Source organism: Poecile atricapillus, chromosome 9 (assembly GCF_030490865.1).
Source record: "Poecile atricapillus isolate bPoeAtr1 chromosome 9, bPoeAtr1.hap1, whole genome shotgun sequence".
Lineage (NCBI taxonomy): Eukaryota > Metazoa > Chordata > Aves > Passeriformes > Paridae > Poecile > Poecile atricapillus.
The window spans coordinates 5,570,486-5,593,335 of NC_081257.1; the positions used below are offsets into that span (position 1 = coordinate 5,570,486).

Sequence of the window (22,850 nt, forward strand, 5' to 3'; positions counted from 1 at the left end):
CATCCATCATCCATCCATCCATCCATCCATCCATCCATCCATCCATCCATCCATCCATCATCCATCATCCATCCATCCATCCATCCATCCATCATCCATCATCCATCCATCATCCATCATCCATCCATCCATCCATCCATCCACCATCCATCCATCCATCCATCATCCATCCATCCATCCATCATCCATCATCCATCATCCATCATCCATCATCCATCCATCCATCATCCATCATCCATCCATCATCCATCATCCATCCATCCATCATCCATCATCCATCCATCATCCATCCATCCATCCATCCATCCATCCATCCATCCATCATCCATCATCCATCCATCCATCCATCATCCATCATCCATCATCCATCCATCCATCATCCATCATCCATCCATCATCCATCATCCATCCATCATCCATCATCCATCCATCCATCATCCATCATCCATCCATCATCCATCATCCATCCATCCATCATCCATCCATCCATCCATCCATCCATCCATCCATCCATCCATCCATCCATCATCCATCCATCCATCCATCATCCATCCATCATCCATCATCCATCCATCCATCCATCCATCCATCCATCCATCCATCCATCCATCATCCATCATCCATCATCCATCATCCATCCATCCATCCATCCATCATCCATCCATCCATCCATCCATCCATCCATCCATCCATCCATCCATCCATCCATCCATCATCCATCCATCCATCATCCATCATCCATCATCCATCCATCCATCCATCCATCCATCCATCCATCCATCCATCCATCCATCATCCATCCATCCATCCATCATCCATCATCCATCCATCCATCCATCCATCCATCCATCCATCCATCCATCCATCATCCATCCATCATCCATCATCCATCATCCATCCATCATCCATCCATCCATCATCCATCCATCCATCCATCATCCATCCATCCATCCATCCATCCATCCATCCATCCATCCATCATCCATCCATCCATCCATCATCCATCCATCCATCATCCATCCATCCATCATCCATCCATCCATCCATCATCCATCCATCCATCATCCATCCATCCATCCATCCATCATCCATCCATCCATCATCCATCATCCATCATCCATCATCCATCCATCCATCCATCCATCCATCCATCCATCCATCCATCATCCATCCATCCATCCATCCATCCATCCATCCATCCATCCATCCATCCATCCATCCAATTTCTGTGCTGCTTTTGTCCCCAGCATTTGAAGGGGAAGAATTAAAAACCTGTTGTTTCAGGTTTTTCTGGCACTGGTGGAAGTGATGCTGCTCCTTCAGAGGAGTTGTGGAGAAGCAGAGCAGATCTGTCCCTACAAAACCTATATATTCTTCTTCTCTTTGCACAACTGAATTAAATACAGAAATATCTGTGAATGAATCTGAACTCTTCCCTAGAGCTACCTGTACATTCATCTTCTCTTTGCACAACTAATTTAAATATATAAATTTCTGTGAATGAATCTGAACTCTTCCTCCTTTGAAGCTCAAACTTCCTTTAATTAAATTGTCTTTTCTTACTGTGTGATGTTAGTGACATTTTATAATCATACAATTACTGCTTCATTTCAATTTTATGTTATTTTCAGAGGTCAGGAAGGGTAATATTCCAGCACAGCCATACTCAGTGAGAGGGTAACAGCTGACAGGAGTTCTTGCATGGGGTTCTCATCAGTAGATCTTAGAAGTGCATTAGATAAATATGGATTTTTATCCCTGTTTTAAAGGTGATGGGAACTGTGGCCCTGTGAGGTTGTACAGCATGGCTGTGCAAACCTCTCCATGTGTTCTGTTGCCTAAACATCTCATCAGACTCCTGAGCAGTAGGTTAAAATACAAGGTGGAAACACAAGGGCAAAAAGATTAATGGAATCTTAATGGGATAAAATCAGGATTAAAAAAATACCCAAACAAAACCAAAAAAATATGGAACCTATTCCTGCTGAATTCTGTATTGTGTGTTTGTTTCAAATCGTCCCTTGGATGGATTAACATGAAGTTATGTCAATTAATTTTCTAATTAATGAGTGTTACCTTGGGATTTAAGCAATTCTCACCTGTCTTGGTGTGACCTGGCTGTTAAAAATGGCAAAACCCCTCGGTGTCAGGAGCTGGTTTTCCTTTTCCTCTCTGGCAGAGAGAACAGAGCGATTGTGCTCCCCAGGATTCCAAGGAATTGAGTAATGCTGGGGAGGAAGAGTCAGGTGAGATTTCAGTGCCTGTTTGAGGGACAGGAGGGAATGTGTTTGATTTATATCAGTTTATAAATGAATATAAATGACTGGCCCTGGTTTGACTTCTGTGTAGCTGTGGGAGCCAGGCAGGATAATTCCTGCCATGTCCAGGAAGTAAAGTTTCTGTGGAATTTTCTTTCACATTAGAACATGATTGAAAGATTTTATTTTTTAGATCACATTTTAATACTCTATTACTAATTACTGTTGTAATTTTTTTTCTTTCTTACTACTTTTGATACACTTTTCTGATTTAAAAATCTTTGGAAATATTAAATATCACTCAAAAGATAACAGTTCATAGTAACAACGAAAGTATTTTTATAATATTGATTTTATTATAGGTTTTTGGTTTTTTAAAATATATTTTAGTTTTGCATGTTGGGGATATTTCTTTTTCCTGCTTCAGGAATCCACTTTCTTCCTAGGTGGATTAGCTTCACTGTCACCAAAAGAGCTGCTTTGAGGATTGGCAGGCAGTGGTTAATTGAGCGTTCTGAGTGTTTTCCTGGGGTGTTGCTCAGTAACTTTTTGAAAAGAGGCATTTTTCAGAATTTCAGGGCTGGCCACCTCTGTAGGAACAATGGGAGCTCCTTGCAGGTGCTGTTGGACACATTTCCCTCTCTGAGGAAAGACAAAGTGCTCCAGGGAGCAGCTGTGAATGAGAAATTCCTCCTGACTTTGGAGCAATCCTTGGTAATATCAATAAATTGCTTGTGATCGATTAAGAGCTGCCTCCCACCGAGGGAAATTCTTGGGTGCTGTTTGCTGCTTTAGGGTTCTCCTTGGCTGGCTCTTTGATGGTACAGGGTTCGTAGGTGTTCTCCTGGATTTTTATTGGCTTCTGGCTCTTCCTGGAGCCCAGATCTCTGCTGGTTTCTCCTAATGCAGAGCACAGAAATGGGAATTTTCTTAATGTGACACACACAGAGGGCTGAGCACAATTCAAATGCTAATACGCAGAAACCAAATCTCACAAAGGAGCGTGTTAACATTTGTCTTTATTCACACTCTGTTTCAAGGGGATATGTGCCAAGCCTTGCTTGATACTCAGAGCATTCTACATCGTACAAATTCACCCCTGAAAGGCAGAGAGAAGCATTTCCTTTTGATCCCATGGAAAAGTGAATTTTTCCTCACATGACCCCACCTGAGCTTGCTTTGCTGATTCCTCCACTTTCTCTGGCATTTCCGTGTTAAATTTCCCTTTTTAAGGGAGAAACTGAACTGCAGAGTCTGGATAGGGGATTTCTTTTTTTTCTCCCCAGCTGATTTTATTGCTTTCCTGGGTGCTGGAAAATCTTTCCTTGACTTTGGTGCTCTTTCCTCTCTTTTCCAGTTCACCCTGCAAGTGCAGCTCCTTGCTGAGCTCAGCCTGAGATCATTTTAGACAAAGAAGTTTCTTTCTCACCTGGTCCTTATTGGAATGTACACTGAGCTCACAGATCCTGTTCAGCAGCTTTAAGGTCTGTGTTTTGCCTGCTCTTGGTCATGGCTGTTAGAATTCCCTTGACTTCAGGAATTGTCTTCTCCTACAGCAGCACTGTGGGTGAATTCTCTGCTTTCAGTTTGCTGAGCCAATCATTTCCCATCACAATCCATTTTCCCCCTGGAGAATTGATCTAAGCCAGGGATATTAATACCTATCCTGAATGTGTATGTGATGCTGCCCAGCTTTTGCAGGGCTCTGTGATCCACTGACCTTCCTGCGTGGCTTTCCCTGAGCTGGAGATTCCTTCAAATGCAGCTGGAGAGGAGTTTGTGACTGTTCCAGGATGGGACTGCCCACCACCACCTTGGCCCTGACTCCAGGCTCCTGCTTTGTCCCTTACTTGGCCCTGTCACATTCCAAGGCACAGGTTTTGAATTCTTTGGCTTCTCCATCTTTTGCACCATTTGGATGGATTGAGCAACTTGTTCCTGAATCTCCTTTTAGATTTTCCCCATAATCTCTCCCTGCAGATGTTGGTGCTTCAGTGCTCAGTGAAGTGATGCTTTACTTTTTATGTACTCAAGCAACACATGGTCTGCAGCCAGCTCCTGAAACTCACAAAGTATTTAAGAATATGTTTAAATGCAAGGTCTTACAGAAAATGCAAATTTATTACTTCTCACTTGATTTTCACGATAGATTTCTGGAGAGTGCTCTGAGGCTTTTTTTTTTATTGGTGCTATCACTACTTTGCCTTCATGCTAATGCTGATTTTCTTTCTTTGCCAGAGCCCCATAACACTTGTTATCAGTAGCTACAATTTCCTGCCACCTGTGGTGGAATATATTTCTTCATTATGAGCTTTTTGCTGCTTCCTCAAGTTTTGTCTTTGATTAGCTGCTATGGAATTTGTACACATCATCATCACTTGTCCTGCAAAACTTGATTATCTGATAGATATGAAAAGTGCTGCTTCCAGCTTCTGTTGGCCCAGATCATTTAGTGCCAGTTCTGGTACCAGCACTGACCTGAACTGGTGCTAAATCCAGTGTGAGAGCTGTGGCAGAAGGCTGGGTTTTGTAGGGTTTATTTGGGATTTGTGGTCGTTTCTCCCCCCTTTCCTTAAAGCGAAAGAGCACTGGAAATGCCAAGGCTGGGATCAGTGTCTTACCTGAACTGGGCTGGAACACAACAGAGATCATAACTTTGTAGTCAGAATTTGGTGAGCATTTTCTTAATCTTATCTGCAGCAACTTTACACTTCTGTTTTAAAATTAGTTATAATTCTAAATATCTCTTTATAAATGATAACATTTAACAGATTTGCCACTGACTATAAAATCTTCTGGGAACGATGTGCTGTGAATCCTTCTTCCCAGACCCCAAAAGAAGAGAGCATAAATTACACGAACTCCTGGCTTTATAAATGCAAGCATGGATCTTGCTTTTGTCCATTAAATGGGTTTTTATGGGCTCAGTTGAAAAAACCCACACTTTTTCTTGCAGGAACAGCTGCCCAGCTTCTCCTCTGTAGCAGGTAGTTTCATCTCCCCCACCAGCATCATCTGTGATGAGGATAAAAACTGAGTTTATCAGAGTGTGATAAAAGCAGCGTGTGTGTATATGAAGGCAAATGTAAATTTCCAGCATCAAAAAGAGGGCTTGGCAAATGCAGATGTGTGGCTTAAACACTGTAGGAGGAGAGGGAAGGAAGGGTTTTGTTTCTTTGTGCTGAGCTCTGCTGGAGCAGCTGCTGCGAGCTCTGCAGCGGAGCTGAAGTGGCGCCGTAGGTGAAGCCGCTGCCGCTGTCTGGGATGCAATGATCCAGCTGATCCTGCTGGGAAAGCACTGCCCAGGGGGAATGCTGAGGGGAAAAAGGGAAGAATCATTTCTTATAATCTTTATGGTATTTATATCCTTGCACTTTCTAACCTTACCAAGCCCCTGGATATAAATTCCAGCTTGGAGGGAGATGAGTCTGTGTTTGTCTTTAGAAATTTGTGTTAGACAGGAGAGCCCTAAAAGCCTGGTCATGAAATGATCCCTGGCACTGCTGGAAAAGCTGTGAGGATGACCCCAGTGGGTGGCCCTGTGACCACTTTTCCCAGGTACTTCTGTCACCACCTGGGCTGCTCTGGCTGATGGCCTTTTGGATTGTTTGGTTGTTTCCTTTGGGTTTTTGTTTTGTGTTGGTTTCTGTTGTTGTTATTGGTTGGATTTGGGTTTTTTCCCCCAAACCTCACTGCTGAGGAACCCCTCCTTTCCCCATCATCCCACAGGTTCCCAGAGTGCCCAGTCCTGCTGGAGCAGGTGTTTGTCCCCTGTGAATGTCTCTGTCAGTGGTGCTGGAGAAAGAGCACCGAAATGGAAATGAAATAAGTGTCCATCCCAAACTCTTTTCTTTTTTTTTGGTGTGCAGGCATTTCTCCCCTCAGTGTGGGAATGACATGGCCATGGAGAATGTGAGACCTGGGGAGCAGCTGAATCTTCATTTTCTCATAAGCTTCTTTTAATTTTTCCTAAATCCCATCAAGTAGCATCCTTGAAAATTAGCAATGTACAGTTTCTGAGGAGAACTAGCATCAGGTTCTTCCTTTACAGTGAGAATTTAACAAGGAAACTTCTTTTTCCATATCCAGTTTCAGAGTTGTTTGATCAGAAGTGGCATCTGAAGCAGAGCTTGGAACCACCAGGAGTGGGTCCTTTGTAGAGATGATTCAGGGACTCGTGGGAGAGGTTGGCTGGTGGCTTTTGCAGGATTTTGCTGCTTTGTGTGAACAGATCAGACCAGGCCATCATTTTTGGGAAATCTGGTGAATGGGCAGCCAGTGGGGTCTTGTCAGAACAAAGAGTGAGTGCTCCAGCTCAACAGCCCATGGCAGGGTCCTCTGATGGAAAGAAAGAAGGGAAAAGAAGAGGGAAAAAACCAACCCGAGGCAATCAAATTACAGACCCAGCCCAAGTGTTTCAGTGTTTCAGACTAAAGGATAGAAAATTTGGATTGCAAAGGCTGAAGGAGGAGGCTGCAAGAGCTCCAACACAAGGTTATTAAGGATCAGAGAGTTTTCTATCTTGTCTACATGGAGTTCAAATTAATTTTGGTAAGATATGGATGGGTAAAGAGTAAAATTTAAAAAAGGAGAACCTGAAAAAATAATTTTATTTCAATCTGTTCCTGAAAGAAAAATGGCAGAAACAGAAACCCATCCAAATCATGATTACACTTTGAATATTGAGAATATAAAAAGGGCTTTAAAGCACTGGATTTTTTTTTTTTTCCAGCTGTGTGTGTATGAATACACAGAGGGTTGGTGTGCCTGTTCATACGTGCACTGCTGGAGTTCAGCAGCAGCCCCAAGGTACAGCAAGATTTAAACCTGTGAAAAGCTTCAGTTGTTTCCCATCTGGAGGCTCATTTGAATCCTTTGATTTTGCTGGAGAGACCTTGACCCTTGTGATGGTGTTATTCATTTTTCCATACATTTTGTATGTGATGAGACTTTTGTTCTTTCTGTGGTCAAATTGGAGTAAAGCAGATAATTTTCTAATACTACGAATTTCAAAAGCACATAATTTAGATTTTTATTTTTCACTTTGCTTACAAAATGCTTGTTGTGCTCACAAAACACTCTCTCATTATACAACATTTTAAGTTCTTGTGATGGTGGCTCAGTCCTTGTCTGTTAGGAGCCTGAAACTGGTTTGAATGATTCATTTTGAGCAGCTATTTTGGGGGTACTCACATCATCTTGGATGCAGCTTCACATGAAATGGATGGGAAAATGGGAGTTTATATCCCTCCTCCACCTAGCAATTTCAATGAAAATCCATAACACTTGAGCAGGAGACTGTCACTGGGATCTCTTTGGGAAGAACATGCTTTAAAAACACAGCAGGGAGAAACCAAGGCAGGATCCCAGGAATGAGGAACGAGGTGGGAAATGGAGGAAATCCTGTGGGCAGTATCCAAAGTCACACTTGGCTTGAAGGAACAGATGTTTGCAGAGCCTGAAGAGAAAATCAGCCAAACCAGCTCAAATGAAACTAAAACTGCAGCAAGGCAGGAGAGAAGCTCTGCTGATGTTCTCACACATTGAGGCAGAAGGATTGGCTCCCAGAAGGGGTTTGGGGTTGTTTGTCACTGGTTGGGAAGGAAGGAGAAGGAAGGGAGAGCACATGTCTGTGATTAGAGCTGTAAAAGATAACCAGAGAAGGTCACTTTCCAAAGAGAGGAGTCAGATGTTTTATAAAATGGGATTTAAAAAAGAAAAAACCACCAAAAACTTTTGCACTGGGTAACAGTGTCATTTTCATGGCTGTGGCTACTGGCTTGAATCTGCTGCCAGTCTGTTCTGTGGTGTGTAAAATTCAGTGTTATGAGCAAACTGTGACAATATTTCTATGAGTACAGAAACAAAATGCACTTTTGCTCATATACAATCAAAATGCAGCGGACAATTGGAAAAAGTTTTATTGCAGCTTTGAACGAGCAGTGAATTTAATGAAACTTCTGTTACACTGGGCTTGGTTCCTTGTTGATTAATGAGAAATAATCCATATTTCTCAATGCAGGAAGAAATCATGTATAGAAATACAGTCTTAATCATATTTTTCATCCAAGCTGTGAATAATATAGTTTAAGGGTTTTATTTCATCTCTCTGCAGTGATTTTTTATTGGTTTTGTGGGGTTTTTTTGGTGGTTTTTTTTGTTTGTTTATTGTTGTTGTTGTTGTTGTTTATAGGCTGGAAATGTGGGGTTTTTAATTTGTTTATAGGCTGGAGCTGTAACTTAACCCAGACAAAAGTCCTGTGGTGTTACACTTGCCCAGTTTGACCAGTCAGTGATGAATATTCACGTGTTTTGTGAGCAGATGGGATTCCAAGTCTGTGCAGAAATCCTGTCAGAAGTATTTCCTTTTGTACTTCTTATGTTCCAGTTTTATTCACAGCTCTCCTTCCATTTGGGGCATGTTTGGTGTGGGAAATCTGTATTCTGACAAAATATTGAAAGGTGAACAAAGAGGGAGTGGAATAAGTTTGTCTTGTCCACACTGTGAGAATGCCTGACACGTTCTTGGTGTGCTCCTGCCCTCTGAGTGGTGATTTCTACCTGGATAAAAGGAAATTTGAGCTCTTCAGAATTTGGGTGCACAGGGATTTCTGTGTGGAAAGCAGGGACTGGTCATTGAGGAGCAACTTTGTGCTCAGCTTTACCACCAGTACATGAGACATTACCACAGAAGTCCTGGATTGATGTAAAAGAAAAGTGTTCTCCTAATTAAGCTTTAATAAATCCAAGGAATTCTTGCCAGTAATTTCACAATGCCAGTCCCATGGAGTTCTAAGGCAATCCACAGTATTTATAGAACTTCATTAAACATCACACCTGTTAATTCCCCTTCAAATTGAGGACAGACAACCAAAGCAACTCAAAATGAAGAAAAATTACTCCGCCATGAGACCTTAATGATTCTTTCCATATCTTAAGTACATTCCCTGGGATTATTCTGTTAATTTTCGAATTCCAATTGTTTGGTAAATGAACTTAAAAGGTTGTGGTGGTATACATTAGACTGGGAATTGTTTGGTGCTGGAGTTGTCTGGTTGTGTGAATTTTGATAGACAAGACATTATTCACCATAATATCACTTATATATCTGGAGTAATTCTGCCATTCAGGATTTAAAAGCTCCTAATAGGTTGCTAAAATTCCATCTTTTTGATTTTTACCTTTTTCTAAAGTAGTCCTTTCACTCATATTCTGAAACAGAAGGAAATTTTCCTAGAAGCAATTCTTTCTGCAAACTCTCCTGGGGAGAGCTCCTATTGCAAAACACCCAATATCTTTACTGCAACTGATCTGAAAGTGCAAAAGGTCAAAAATGTCCTAATGTGGTTTGGCAATCCACATGTCAGCACAGCACATTTCAGAAGGGCTCTTGGGGCTTTGTAGAAATTGCATTTTTCCTTTTGATTTTAATTTTATACCTGGAAGGGATTAAGGGAAGGATTCAGCTGACGGCTGAGTGATAAAACAGAAAATATTTTTAGAATGGAAGATGCATACTGGAAAAGATTTGGACTCAGAGGGATGTGGTATGAAGAAATATTTATAAACTTTAATTATGACTAATAATTAGTGAGTGATGTAGGAAAAGGATTTTAGTGAATTTTTTCCTTCTACAATGCCAGATCTCCATGTTTATTTGCTCCTGGTTAGTGCAATATTATTCCTGACCTTGTTCCCTGCTGAAGAGATATCTCACAGCAGAGTATCATCCAACCCAAAATATCATTTCCTAGAGAGCAATATTGAGTCATTGATTTAGTTACTCACTCTGCCTTTCCATCACCCATCATGTTGCCAGAGCTGCTCCCTGGTGATAGTGACCTTGCAAGATGACAGATTAATTCCAGTGTCTGGCAATTTGTGCAGGCTGCTACTCAGTCTGCTCTTTTACAATATGTGTACACAAAATATAATATTCTTTAATACATTACAGCAGTTTCACTTTGACCAACCCAAACTGAAACTCAGGAGAGGCTTTGGAAACTCATCCTTTTTTTTTTCCTGCTCTTAAGTCCCTCCTGCAAATCCTTTGCCTCCAATCTGTTCAGTGGCACAATGAAGCAGCACTCACACAATTCTTACAGCAAGACCCACCCAAAATGTGCCACAAACCTCACAGTGGTTAATGTGGAGGTTTTAAAATGGGATTTTTAGAATGAAATTTAGGGAAATTTGTAACCATTTTCACAACCCTGATGAAAACCAGTCTGGAGTTTGCAGCCAACCTGTTTTGGTTGGGGCTGGTTTGTTTGTTTTTAACTGATCCATATGGTTGTTATGAATGCATGGTCCAGAAGATGCTGAGTGGAATATATTAATAACTGGGAGCACATAACTTCATTAAAGATTAACTTTGCAGTTGTGACCATGCCCATGAATATTCTATTTGCTATTGTGGGGAATATTAGTGAAAAGCTGTGAGAAATAGCTGCAAAAAGAGGCTGCAACTTCTGAGGGACACAGAAAATTCTCTTTTTGTGCACAGCTCAGAGTTTCCTGAGCAGAAGTGATTTATGTTGGATTTTGCACAGTGAATATGCACACCACAGATAGATGTTCTCCACTGGGACACTTCAATTGGGTTTAACAGCTTGAAATCAGAGACACTTTGTGGTCAGTGAGGAATCATCATCCATGGCACAATCACCTTCTTGTGGAAGGGAATTACTGAACTTTGTGAGGTTTGGTGGGGTTGAGACGTGGCTGCATCACAGCTTCAGCTGGTGGAAAACTGGGGATTGGCATTTTTGGTTTCACCTCCATGGGCCAGTCCTGCCCTGCTCTGGCTCCTGCCTTTGAGCTGATCCAAGTCCTGCTGAAGCTTTGAGGAGCCCATGGTGGGAACAGCCTACCCAACACCTAAAGCTCTGGAGCTGAAGGGAAAGCACTTAGAGAAGAGTTTCATTCTTTAATAGCTAGGATGGAGCTGATTCTGTTGAAACTCCTTAATATAACAGTTCTGCTACATTCCCCTTGATGTCCCTTCCCAGGGACAGCAGACATTCCATAAGATCACAGGCAATTTTAGCATTGGGATTAATACCCAATGAATGTTATGTGGTTAATGCACTTTCAGCTACATTTGCATTAAAAGGAAGGCTTCAGCTCTTCATAATTTCTCTCACCTTTTTTTTTTTTGCTTCCTTTTTTTCTAAGAGGAGTCACTAGTGCAGAAAGCAAAATCCAAACCCGTGTGTCTCTGTGAACTTAAATTTGCATTTGAGCTGTTGCACCAGTTGGCTTCCAGTTGGGATTTTTTTATTCCTGGAGCTGATGAAAAACCAGCATGCTTTGCTTGGGCAGTGATAATGGCCCAATGGAGTAGTAGTTGAAATTAAGATCCATGAAGGAATATTTGTTGACAAAGGCAGAAAAAGAATCCCATTCCCTTCTCCTTGAGCATCACTTTGCTGCAGTTAACCCTGCAGAGAGATAGCTTGGGAAGGGAAAAAAAGCAGAAACAAAGCAAATGCTGAGCCTCAGGAAGACAGAAATGAAATTTCTGTAAATCCAGGTCTCCAAAGTGAATGTCTCTGAGGTGAAAACAAGCTCCAGTCCCACACGGGGAGCAGGGAGAGGCGCTCAGAGGAGGAGGATGTGGCACAGGTCTCTGGCAGGAGGCAGCTCCTGGATCTGCTTAGCTGTGCTCCATTCTGCTTCCAAGAGAAGCTTAACCTCCAAACTGAAACATTGCATGGTTTGTATTGTCCAGAGTGTGGAAAAGAACCTGTAGAAGCTGTATCCAAGCAGAAAGATGAAATAAACCAAAAATTAACAGTTTTTCTATTGTGAGATTGTTCTTGGATAAGGGAGCAGTGTGGCTCTCACAGTGACATTAATTTGGATTATTATATAGAGGTTTATTTGTCATCTCTGAGTGAGAAATCTGTGTGTACAGAGACTCCAGAGAAGGAGCAAACTCGCAGCTCCACACGGCAGAGTTGTGCAGAGTTAACTTTGTGATTCTGGCCGGGCCTCATCTAATGTGATAATTACCTTCGGCACCTTTGTGTCTAGGCCTAATTCATCTCTCAAAGATAAGGCAATAATTTACCACTTAACCTCATTCTTCATGTGCCAAATAACACAATTGTACAATGAAAACTTAGATGTTCAGGTTGGGAGTAGGGAATGGAGGCCAGTGTCTGGGGCAAAAGCAGTCTTGGGGCAGGAAAATGTGCAGGAGTAGGTGGAAATTTTGCCTCAAAACAAGTCTTGCATGGGGATTTTTAGTGGTAAACTGAGATTTTCTGTGGCGAGACGTGTCCAACTCTCCAGCAAACATTTGTGGATTTCCAAAGAGGCCATGGTTCAGGCAGTATCTCCGTGCCGTTGGTGGCACTTTATGGCAGGCTCTATAAAGTTACATGTGCCTGGTTAATTTTTAGTTCTGTCCTGTGGCTCAGACGCTCTTTGTGCAAATATGCTTTGGTAGAGGCAAAAATCCCCAAACTCCACCCTGAGACAGTCTTTAGAGTATTCAAAATAGGAGTGGCGCAGGTGAGTCCAGATAAAGAGGGGAATATTTAAGAATTCCCGAGGTGAAGGAGTCTGAAATTGCTACCTGGCACCTGAAGAGGAGATCTAAATGTAGTCGATAGCTGTGTTGATGATTTCTCCATTAACTCCTGTGTGTGAGTTCTGTTTACAGCTGAATAATTGTTTATATGTAAATAAAGCTATTGCATCTTTCTTTCCCTCTGTAAGGAGGGAGTTTTAGCTTAATTACATCGGAGAGAGATGTGTGGGGAGCTGGGGAATGTTCATCTTCTGATTAATTTTAAATTTGCTTCCTGTTTATTTGCTACTTGCCACACTTAATTGAGTTGGGTTTCTTTTGTTTTAGTTTTTTTTTTTTTTTTTGGTCTTTTTGGTGGTTTTTTTTTGTTTGTTTTGTTTATCTTTCTGCATGGAAAAATGTGCATTTCCTTCTGGTTTTAATCAAAAAGGTGACATTTTCATTCTTTCTGGAGAATTAATTAAGGTGAACTGTAGCTTCTTTTCCAGGCACCTGAGTGGGCTGAGGTACCACTGTCATTTCTCATTGTGGATGTTTGAACAACTGTAGAATCACTTTAGTTAATTGTATTTGGACTTTTTTTTTTTTACGGTGTGAGAAGAGAAATCATGAATTAATCTCTTCAGTGGACCTTGGCTCCTCTCACAGCAAAGTTTCCTCCTGTAAAAATGCTCAGTATTATGTCAGCTCCCTAGAAGTGCTCATTATCACCTACACACTGGGAGTCAAGTGCTGCTTTCTAAAGAGATTAGTACCTTTTCCTCCTCCTCCTCCTCCTCCTCCCTCACGCTTGCTCAGCTAAGGAGAAGAAAATCCAAATTACCGCAGCCATCCAGGATGGGAGATGGAAAATAATGCCCTGATTTGGTTGCTGCTTCAAGGAGAGAAATGAGATACAGGATGTGATTCCTCCTCAGCAGCGCTTTTGTGCTGCCCTAATTTCACCTGACGTCAGGAGCTTTGGGAAGGGCTGAGCACAGAGGGGCTTCGAACCTTCCAAAGCCTCACCCTGGGGACTTCCTTAGGGAAACAGGTGCTGTGAGAGAGGCAGGCAAGGAAACCCAGGTATTTTCTCCCTCTGGGATAGGGAAGGGAAATAAAACTTCAATCAAAGTAACAATAAACCCAAATCCTAATCAAAGGGGACCTTGAACCATTGAATGATTTTTTTTTTTTCTTTTTTTCTGTTTTTCTTCGTGGTTTCTGTGATACACCTAAACCTGTGAAAAGGTTTGGGTGGGCTCTTATCAACTTTTTGCCAGTCACCTGGCAAGAACCACTCACACCTCTCTTACAAAGGCAGGAATTTGGTGTCCTTCACCAGGCAAGACTGGCAAAAAAAAGGAGGAAAAATTCCATTTACTTATTCCACAGTTGATAGTCCCTTGGACACTACCTGTGTGTGCCATGAGGATACCCAGAATGAGAAAGAATGGATCACAGTGGAAAAAAGTGAATAAAAACATTCCAAGCAAACCACACCTGTAACAGTAATGCCTGCTTTTGTCCAACAGGAAGAATAGCAGAGTTCTTTGATTTCAACTGTATTTACAGAGGTGAAAGAGAGAAAACAGAATGAGCTTTTGGGAAATAGGACACTGGGAAAGTGCAGGGAGCAGGAGGAGGAGCATTTTCTTCCCCATCTCTTAATTTTTTTTTTTTTTTATTTCCAGCCATTCTAGCTAAGCACTCAGTCTGGATCTTCCTGCTGAAGTGTGCACTGAAATAGTTCTGAAAGCTTTTATGCTGTTTTTGCTTCCTGTTTAGAATCACAGGATTGTTAAGGTTTGAAAAGACCTCCAAGATCACCGAGTCCAAACTTTGAACACCACCTTGAGAGCCAGACCATGGCTCTGAGTGCCACTTCCAGTTGTTCCTTGAGCACTTTAGCATTCCTTTGAAGCAAAGGACTGGGATTAAGATTCTCTGCTTCTGTCTAGTCCTGCTTTAAGCAGGCTCCTGCAGCCAAGATTGTGAGATGTTATGTCTGGATAATTCATCCTAATAAATAAAAGACTGTGTTCCTTAGACTGCGAGTTCAAATTCTGTGGAGAAACACAGTGACACCAGCAGTCTGGGCAATGGCATTTCAGCCTTTTCCATGGAGTTACCACGTCAGAATGTTTGATAGATTTGTCCCACTCCCTTTTTCTGGAGGATTTCATGGTTTTGGAGCAGAGGTTTTCCAGCTGTGGCACTGCTGATGCAAGTTGGTGCCTCTGCCTGGTGGCTTGGCCTGCTTTGGTGCTGTCCTGCAGCAGGATCCCTGTTTTCCCCCTTTATCCTGCTGGACCTTGCTGCTAGGGAGGCTCTTGGTCCTGGGCAGCTCCTCCAGACAGGCCAGCGAGCCCTGGGGCAGAGATGCGGGCGTTGCTCTGGGATTTGGGGTTTGTGGAGCAAACAGGGAACGCTTCTGGAGGTGTGGAGGGAGAGGAACCTCTGCCAGTGCTCATGGAAAAGCAAAGGAAGTTTGGAAGTTCTTTCCTGCAGAAAGAAGGGCTGGCAGCATTGCTGCTGTTTTTCAGATTCCAACATTGGGCAGACGGATAAACTCTTTGGAGAGTGCTTGTTCCTAGGAGCTCACAGAAGCCAGAAACAGGCACTATTAGCAGAAAAACCCTAATACTGGAGGGTTTTATGGCATTCAGGAAGCACTGCTCCTAAAGGTCTTTTCCAACCTAAATCAATCTGGATGTGGGGCTTGGAGGAGCTGCTCCAGGTCTTGTTCAGTGCATACAGAGGCTTTACATCCATGTTACACAAAATGGTGTCCTGTGTTCTGAAGAGTGCTGGGTTTTGGTTGTTTGGTTGGGGTTTTTATAAGATATCCCAGTTGAAAGCTGAGGAAGCAGGAATTTGGTTTTATACCTGAAGAGATCTGGAAATGCAATTAAATCAATAGAGATGATTTTAACGCAAAGAGCAAAGGATATGGGATGTGGAAGGTAAGCCAGAAAAAGAGGAGCTGCTTCCTGAGATCAGCCAGAAGAGCTGGGGCTGGGATTCCTTCAGACCTCAGTCTTGTGTTGACTTTTATGCTTGATAAGTCAATGTCAATTTAACCAGAATGTATGTAGGTTAAAAACTAGGAGAAAGATTCTCTGAACAGTTTTAAAGATTTTCTAATCCATGAAAATAAGAGGAAGTATTCAATACTTTTAAGAACTCACAGGAAAAAGCCTTTAGTCCCCCTCAGCTCTGTTCAGTAAAACATGGAATATTGAATTTACTCCTCTGAATTTTTGTTGCAATATAATAGAGTGCAATAAATTCCCCAGCGATTTGGCTACTTAATATTTATTTTGTATTTACCCAGTAAATTATATCTGCCTATGGAAGGCCCTCAATACTGCGAGTTTATCTGAGTATTTAGCAATCTTCTGTTTGTCCTCGCTGTACATTTGGGAGATGATCTATCGTGGATATATTTAGGAAGCGGACACGGTGAAATTAAATCACTTGGTCAAGGTTACAGGGAGAATTTGAGATGGATGTTGAAATTAAGCCTGGATCTTCCTAGCCCTGAGCTAATCCTGTTGCAGCATGGTCACCCTCTATTTGAAATCTCTTCTGTCATCACGGGCTTGTTTGTGGCTTTGGCTGAGTTTGCTGCAACCACAAAGGGTCCGTGGTACCCACGTGGGGACACTGGCAGAGCAAGCAGCCCCTGTCCCCCCACCCCAACTGCTGGGCAGAGTGAACCCCTCCCCCAGGAAGAATTCCCAGTTGTTATGCAAGTTTAGCGCTCAGAAGAACCTCAGTTAATTGTTCAGCTGCAGGGAGAGGAAGCACTTTACTCCAGGTGGCATTCCCACAAAGTATCTTAAAGTAGGAGGAGTGGAGCTGGGCAGGGAATTGAAGGTGCTGGCCCAGACCTTGGTGCCAGGCAGTGCCACCAGAGGTGAGGAGAAGCCTGCAGAGGTCTCAGATTTGGTTTTTAAATGTCTGGCTTGAGAACCGATCACAGAACTGGGGCAGCGTGCAGCTCAGCACAGACTAATTGCTCAGCTCTTCGCTCCAGGATTTTCCAGGATGATATAACCAAACATAAGCTATGCTAACTCTCATTCTTTTCCAGCTAAATATACATCTCTGGAGCCTGGTGGAGCTTGAGCTGATTGTGTGGTGCTGGAGAGGCAAGGCTTTATGTAAGGCGTGTGTAGGAGATCTGAGCGAGATCTCCGCAGGGATCATGTTCGAGCCTGTAAACGTGGGATCGGATATTTACAGCCACAGTACGGGGTGACAGAGGAAGGGATAAAGGATCTGAATCTCACTGTTACATTATCCCCAGAGAACTGCTCAATACCACAACATTTGCTCAGTGTAAACTGAAGTTGATGCTTGATTTCATTAGGTGCCATATTTATAAAAGATGGGCTGCTGGTTTGGAAGTTAAATGTCTAAGTTTGCTTTCAAATCTTGAGGTTTCAACCCTTAAAAAAATAAAATTCCAGAGCTTTTTAAGGTTATCACTATGTTTTTGTAAAACTTCATTACTCAAACTTAACTGAATGCTGGTTTTGCCATGTCCAGCAGCAAATTTTTTAGTTCCTTTTGCTGGATGCACGAGTCACTAATGGTGTTTTAAAATAATTACTTGGATTGGTTCTGTGAGGGATAGAAAAATGTGCCAGAATAATGTTCATTGCCTTTGTGCTGGTTAAACATTCCCTTCCTAGAGATTGAAATCCTTGCTGCTCTCGTGCTGATTCTGCAAACACACCCAGAGTCTTTCACTGCTGGAACACCAGTGCAATCACTTTCCCTATTCATGGTGCCCAAATAAACCATGTGTTTAGGTTTGCTCATAAACCAGAAGAAAAGAAGCCAATTTTCTTACAAGTGACGTAATCTTGTTCTTTACAGACAGCGATTTCAGCATTTATTATTTTTGCCTTCCAGGAAACACAGGATCCAAAACTTGTATAAATTAAATATCCTGGTGTAGACTCTTTAATGCTGTTATATCTCTGATTCATGTAATTCATCCTTTTCCAGAGGGTTCCTTAAATACCATATTGAAGGATTTTAGATGGTCCTTCATAAATCTTGGCCATCCTTCCTTCCAGGGCATTCATTGAGTTTCTTTCCTCAGCTGGCTTAGAACTACCTCCTTTTACACCCATCAAAATTATATCCTCTAAGAAAAATTAATTTCTGTTCTTAATGATGTGATCAACTTAATTTCTGCATATTTATATTTATATTTATATTTATATTTATATTTATATTTATATTTATATTTATATTTATATTTATATTTATATTTATATTTAACTTTGTTTGGGCTGAGAGAAAGCAAATGATGTAAAATAAAGTACTGTTTTGTCAGATTTTTTTTGCTAGTCCTGTAGGGAGGAAGAAGAGGCATCCCAAAGATTCTTTCCCAGCTATTTTAGAGGATAGATAAAGGAAATGGTTCTTTTTAGTTCCCCTGCTAACAAATGATCAGGTTTTTTTGTTGGCATGAAGCTCTCCTGGACTCTGGGGAGGGCTCTGCTGGTGTCAGTGGCACGACTTCAGGTGACATTAGTGAGGGGTGGCTACAGGTGTGCTGTGGGATCGGTGTTTTGGGGTTTTGTCTGTGAACAGAACACTTGTTTAGCTATAAAAGGGTCTTTGTGACGACCAAGGGACACCTTTTTCTCTTGGGACCAATTTCTTTGGACACCTGCAGGGCTCTGTACCTCTATAAATTAACTGATCTGCGGCTGTGTCCAGCACTGTGAATTGTTTCCCAGCCAGGCCAGGGAATGCACACTCAGTTTCCTTCCCAGAGAGGGAAATTGCCTCTGGGAACTGAAGGTGCTGTACCTGGCTCTGGAGGGGTCAGGCTCCTGGGGAGGAACATCCCGGGCACGGCTCTGGGGGTGCCCAAGGCAGGGACCCTTCGGGTGCCTCCTGGGCTGTGCCAGGGCTGGGGGCACCAAGGGCATCATTCCCTAAGGGGGACCCCAGGATTTCTGGAAAACAAGGAATGGAAGCCTGGCAGCTTCTCTGAAATGTTTCCCTGAGAAGCTGTTGCCTTTCTAAAGGGTAGGTGAGCTTGGCATTCAGAGGTTTCTTTAGAGAATTAACGCTAGCAGACATCATTTCAGCAGTCTGGGGGTGCTGCTCTGTGAGTCTTCTCTCCCAGGCACAGGAGTTACCAAAAATTCCATTATTTTAAAAGTAGAAAACATAGGATTCCGTACGATCTTTCATTATATATTTTATTATTTTATCTCTTACATGTATTATGATCTTCCATTGTTGCTCCTGAGCTGGAATTAATGAAATGGCAAGAGAAAAAAAAACCTCAGTGGGATTTAATTTTGCGAATAATGTGCTGAGGGTTCTCATCACTACTTTATCTAAATATAACACTGTGAGCATCTCTGGTGCCTGTGAATTAGAGGATGTTTGGAAGCTGCAGCAGCTCCCGGGAAACCCAATTTTCCTCTCCACAAATCGAAGTTAGGAGTATTAAATATAATTAATATGGAATATCTGTGTTTAACTGTTTTATGGTATGTAAGCACAGAACATTTAGATGTCTTTAGTGAACTAAGCCGAGGACACAATGCAGGGCTGCACAATTTATTTTTATCCTCAAGGTCAAGGAACATCTTTGAGAGCTGACATCAGTGCTCAAGAAATATGGGTCTTACTACACAATTCCCTTCAAGGTTAGGAATTTCCCTGTATATATTATATATGTACACAAGTATATGCATTACTGATTATCTTCTTTTCCTTTGAAAATAAAAGCTGTATGTTTTTAGAGACTGGAGTGTCTGACTTAGAAAGCAAAAATCCAGGATGTGTAACAGAGGTACGAGGTGGATCTTTGTAGGACAGTGCTGTGTTAAAGAAGAAAAGGCTATTTGTATAAAGAAATTAAGGAATCCTTCCAAATATGGGGATTCCAAGAAGAAATGTGGATTAAAGTAGAAATTCTACTTATCTGATGGTGCTGGACACTTTCAAAATTACTGAGCTGAAATAGCAGATGAATTCTAAATGATATTGAATTATCAGCCCATGCATAACCACCTTATAACACTTTAAAGAGGCGAAAAAAAAACAACCTGATGCTCTCCCGGCTTTTACTGGTTTACAAGCACTTCAATCTCTCCCTCTTATCTTCCCTTTTTTGGAGTGATTAAAGCAATCTTCACAGATTTATTTTCTCAACCTCCCAGTGAGGCTTTAGTATTTATTTACTAGTAAATTACTTTCTTTGGTTTTGTTTTTTCTTTTTTTTTAAATTTTTTTCACCTATCATGTCTGTTTATGGAGATCAGGATGCCTGTGGTTGATCAGGTGAGGGCAAGGAGGAGGGGTGGTTTCTGCCAGCCTCAGACAGGAGGAGGCTGTTGGGATTTTTATCACTATAATCTGTCGGTTTATTACTGGACATTAAGACATCCAAAAGATTTATTTGGAGCAAAAACCTTGCTAAGAGATCATGTCTGTGAGCTAGCCCTGGAAAAAGGGGGATGGTGATGTTGATCATCCAGATGGAGAAGTTCTGGATGAGGCCTTGAGTTCTGGGCTCTGGAATTTGTCTGCTGGCCCTGGAGCTCTTCCCGGTGGTCCCTGTAGCTCTGTGGAGGGGAATTTGGCTGGATTTGGGATGTGAGTTGACAAATGACCTGCAGTGAAATAAATAATCAGACTTTTATTTCCCCTGCACAATGCTGTGTCCTGTTCTCAGTGCCTGAAACAAATTGTTGCTGGTGCAGAAAAGAACAATTCTGGCTCTGAAGAAAGGGAGGTAAAAATGCAGTCAATAAATCACTCAAAATGTAATCAGGATATCATTCAAACCTCCCAGGCTGTGCTCTCTGGTAGGTTAAACCTGGCTGTGGCCCAACCACGGCCAGGAGCTGGGCTCAAGGCTCCTTGTGGGTCCCTCCCAGGATATTCTGTGATTCTATGAAGTGGTGACTGCTTTGGGTTCTTTCCTCTTGGTCTTTTGGTTCTTGTATTTCCTGGCTCCTTTATGTGGGATACGAGAGGTACTACCATGTATTCTTTGCCCCTAAATCCTTTCTTGACACATTTGTGACCAAACAGAATGAGGGTTGTTTTTTTGTTTGTTTGTTTGTTTTGATTTGGTTTGGGCTTTTTCCTTTATTTTTTTGTTTTTAACTCTTCCTGAAGGAATGGAACCTTTCCTCTTAGTGAGGAATCTGCAGCACATCAGTGTCGTTGGTGAAGGACAGTTTTAAAACAATGGACAGTTTGAAGGGTTATTTAGCTAAGGGAAATATTATAAAATGTGTCAATTTTGTTTGGATATGAGATGGTTCTAGACTAGATATTGGTGGGGTTTTTTCTCCAATAACATTTTTGTTCATGTGTTCACTCTTCTGCACTGGACAGACTCTTTTACTCCACAATAATGTTTTGGCAAGCCCTAAACTCAGTTGCTTCAAAAAGTTCTGATATTTTGGCAAAATTTTGAGAACTATTGTTTCACAGGGTTTCATCTGGTGTTAAGGAGCAGCTCGTGGATCTTCAGGACATGGCTCAGTCTGGAAGCCAAGCCTGACACCCACCTAATTTTCATTTAGTGTGCATTTTTATTTCCTATACTGGCTATATTTATTACAATAACTTTGGGTCTTGTATTTAGTTTAATATTTAATAATGTGGATAAGTATTTTTGTGCAAATTATATGTTACTTCTCTAAGTAAATTATCGATAGCAATATTTCTTTAAGCTTTCATATTGTAAAACTCATTCTTTCCTGAAGAATTTGAACATTTATTTAAAATCTAGATTTAATTCTGAATACAAATTCTGAGTTCTTATAGGAGAATCTTTATATCTAAAAGCCACAAACTAAACTAAACTCACAAATGCAAATTAAACTCTAAAAGCCATTGTGATAATTTCAGGTCAGGTTTGACTCTATAGTTGCTTGAACCCTTGGACTGGCTTTTGTAAGAGTTATTCCCAGATGTTCCAGTGGGATTGAAAGGACTGATTTATTGCTGTTCACACATTTTTTGTTTGTTTTGGCTGAAGTGGAGCCATTCTGTCAAATGCTGCCACGCAGGGAAGGGCAGGAGCGGTGTGAAACCTTTTGGGCTGTACTGGAATGTTCCAGCCAGCACCAGTGAGCCCTTCCAAGGCTCTGGGAGCAGTCTGAGTTCCCACAGGAGCAGGGTGGCACTGCCAGCCCGGCTGGTGACATCAGCAGCACAAAGTGACAGCTTTTGCTAAGCTGGAGCTTTGTGGCACAGGGAAGAACATCCGGGGTTCTCAGTGGTTTGTGTGACGGGCCAGCTCCAGTTCCTCCTCCTCCTCTCAGAGGATGTGCAGCTTTGTGGCCCTCCTGCAGTGAGGAGAGCCCCTGGTGCTGGGCTGTGGGGACAACCTGCTGAGGAGGTGGCTCTGGGATGGCCCTGAGGTTCCCAGGATGGGGCTCTGGGCTGTGGGGACACCCTGCCAAGGAGGTGGCTCTGGGATGGGACACCCTGCCAAGGAGGTGGCTCTGGGATGGCCCTGAGATTCCCAGGATGGGGCTCTGGGTTGTGGGGACACTCTCCAAGGAGGTGGCTCTGGGATGGGACACCCTGCCGAGGTCTCTGGGATGGCCCTGAGATTCCCAGGATGGAGCTCTGGGCTGTGGGGACACTCTCCAAGGAGGTGGCTCTGGGATGGCCCTGAGATTCCCAGGATGGGGCTGTGGGCTGTGGGGACACCCTGCCAAGGAGGTGGCTCTGGGATGGCCCTGAGATTCCCAGGATGGAGCTCTGGGTTGTGGGGACACTCTCCAAGGAGGTGGCTCTGGGTTGGCCCTGAGATTCCCAGGATGGAGCTCTGGGCTGTGGGGACACTCTCCAAGGAGGTGGCTCTGGGATGCGACACCCTCCAAGGAGGTGGCTCTGGGATGGGACACCCTGCCAAGGTCTCTGGGATGGCCCTGAGATTCCCAGGATGGAGCTCTGGGCTGTGGGGACACCCTGCCAAGGAGGTGGCTCTGGGATGGCCCTGAAATTCCCAGGATGGAGCTCTGGGTTGTGGGGACACTCTCCAAGGAGGTGGCTCTGGG

The 22,850-nt window shown here is 42.6% G+C and overlaps 1 protein-coding gene across 3 annotated transcripts in view; it reads left to right on the forward strand.

Annotated features, from left to right (window-relative positions):
• ATP2B2 (ATPase plasma membrane Ca2+ transporting 2) overlaps positions 1–22,850 on the forward strand; it is a 398,648-nt gene that overhangs the window by 145,479 nt on the left and 230,319 nt on the right. The window contains exon 1 of one of the 3 annotated variants that reach the window (XM_058845507.1): positions 12,703–12,779. The exons of 1 other annotated variant lie outside the window; for it this stretch is intronic. The gene's annotated coding sequence lies outside the window, so the exon portion shown is untranslated. Of the gene's footprint in view, positions 1–12,702; positions 12,780–12,827; positions 12,914–22,850 lie in introns of those variants that run through there. One more of the 3 variants, XM_058845511.1, reaches the window with a different exon arrangement.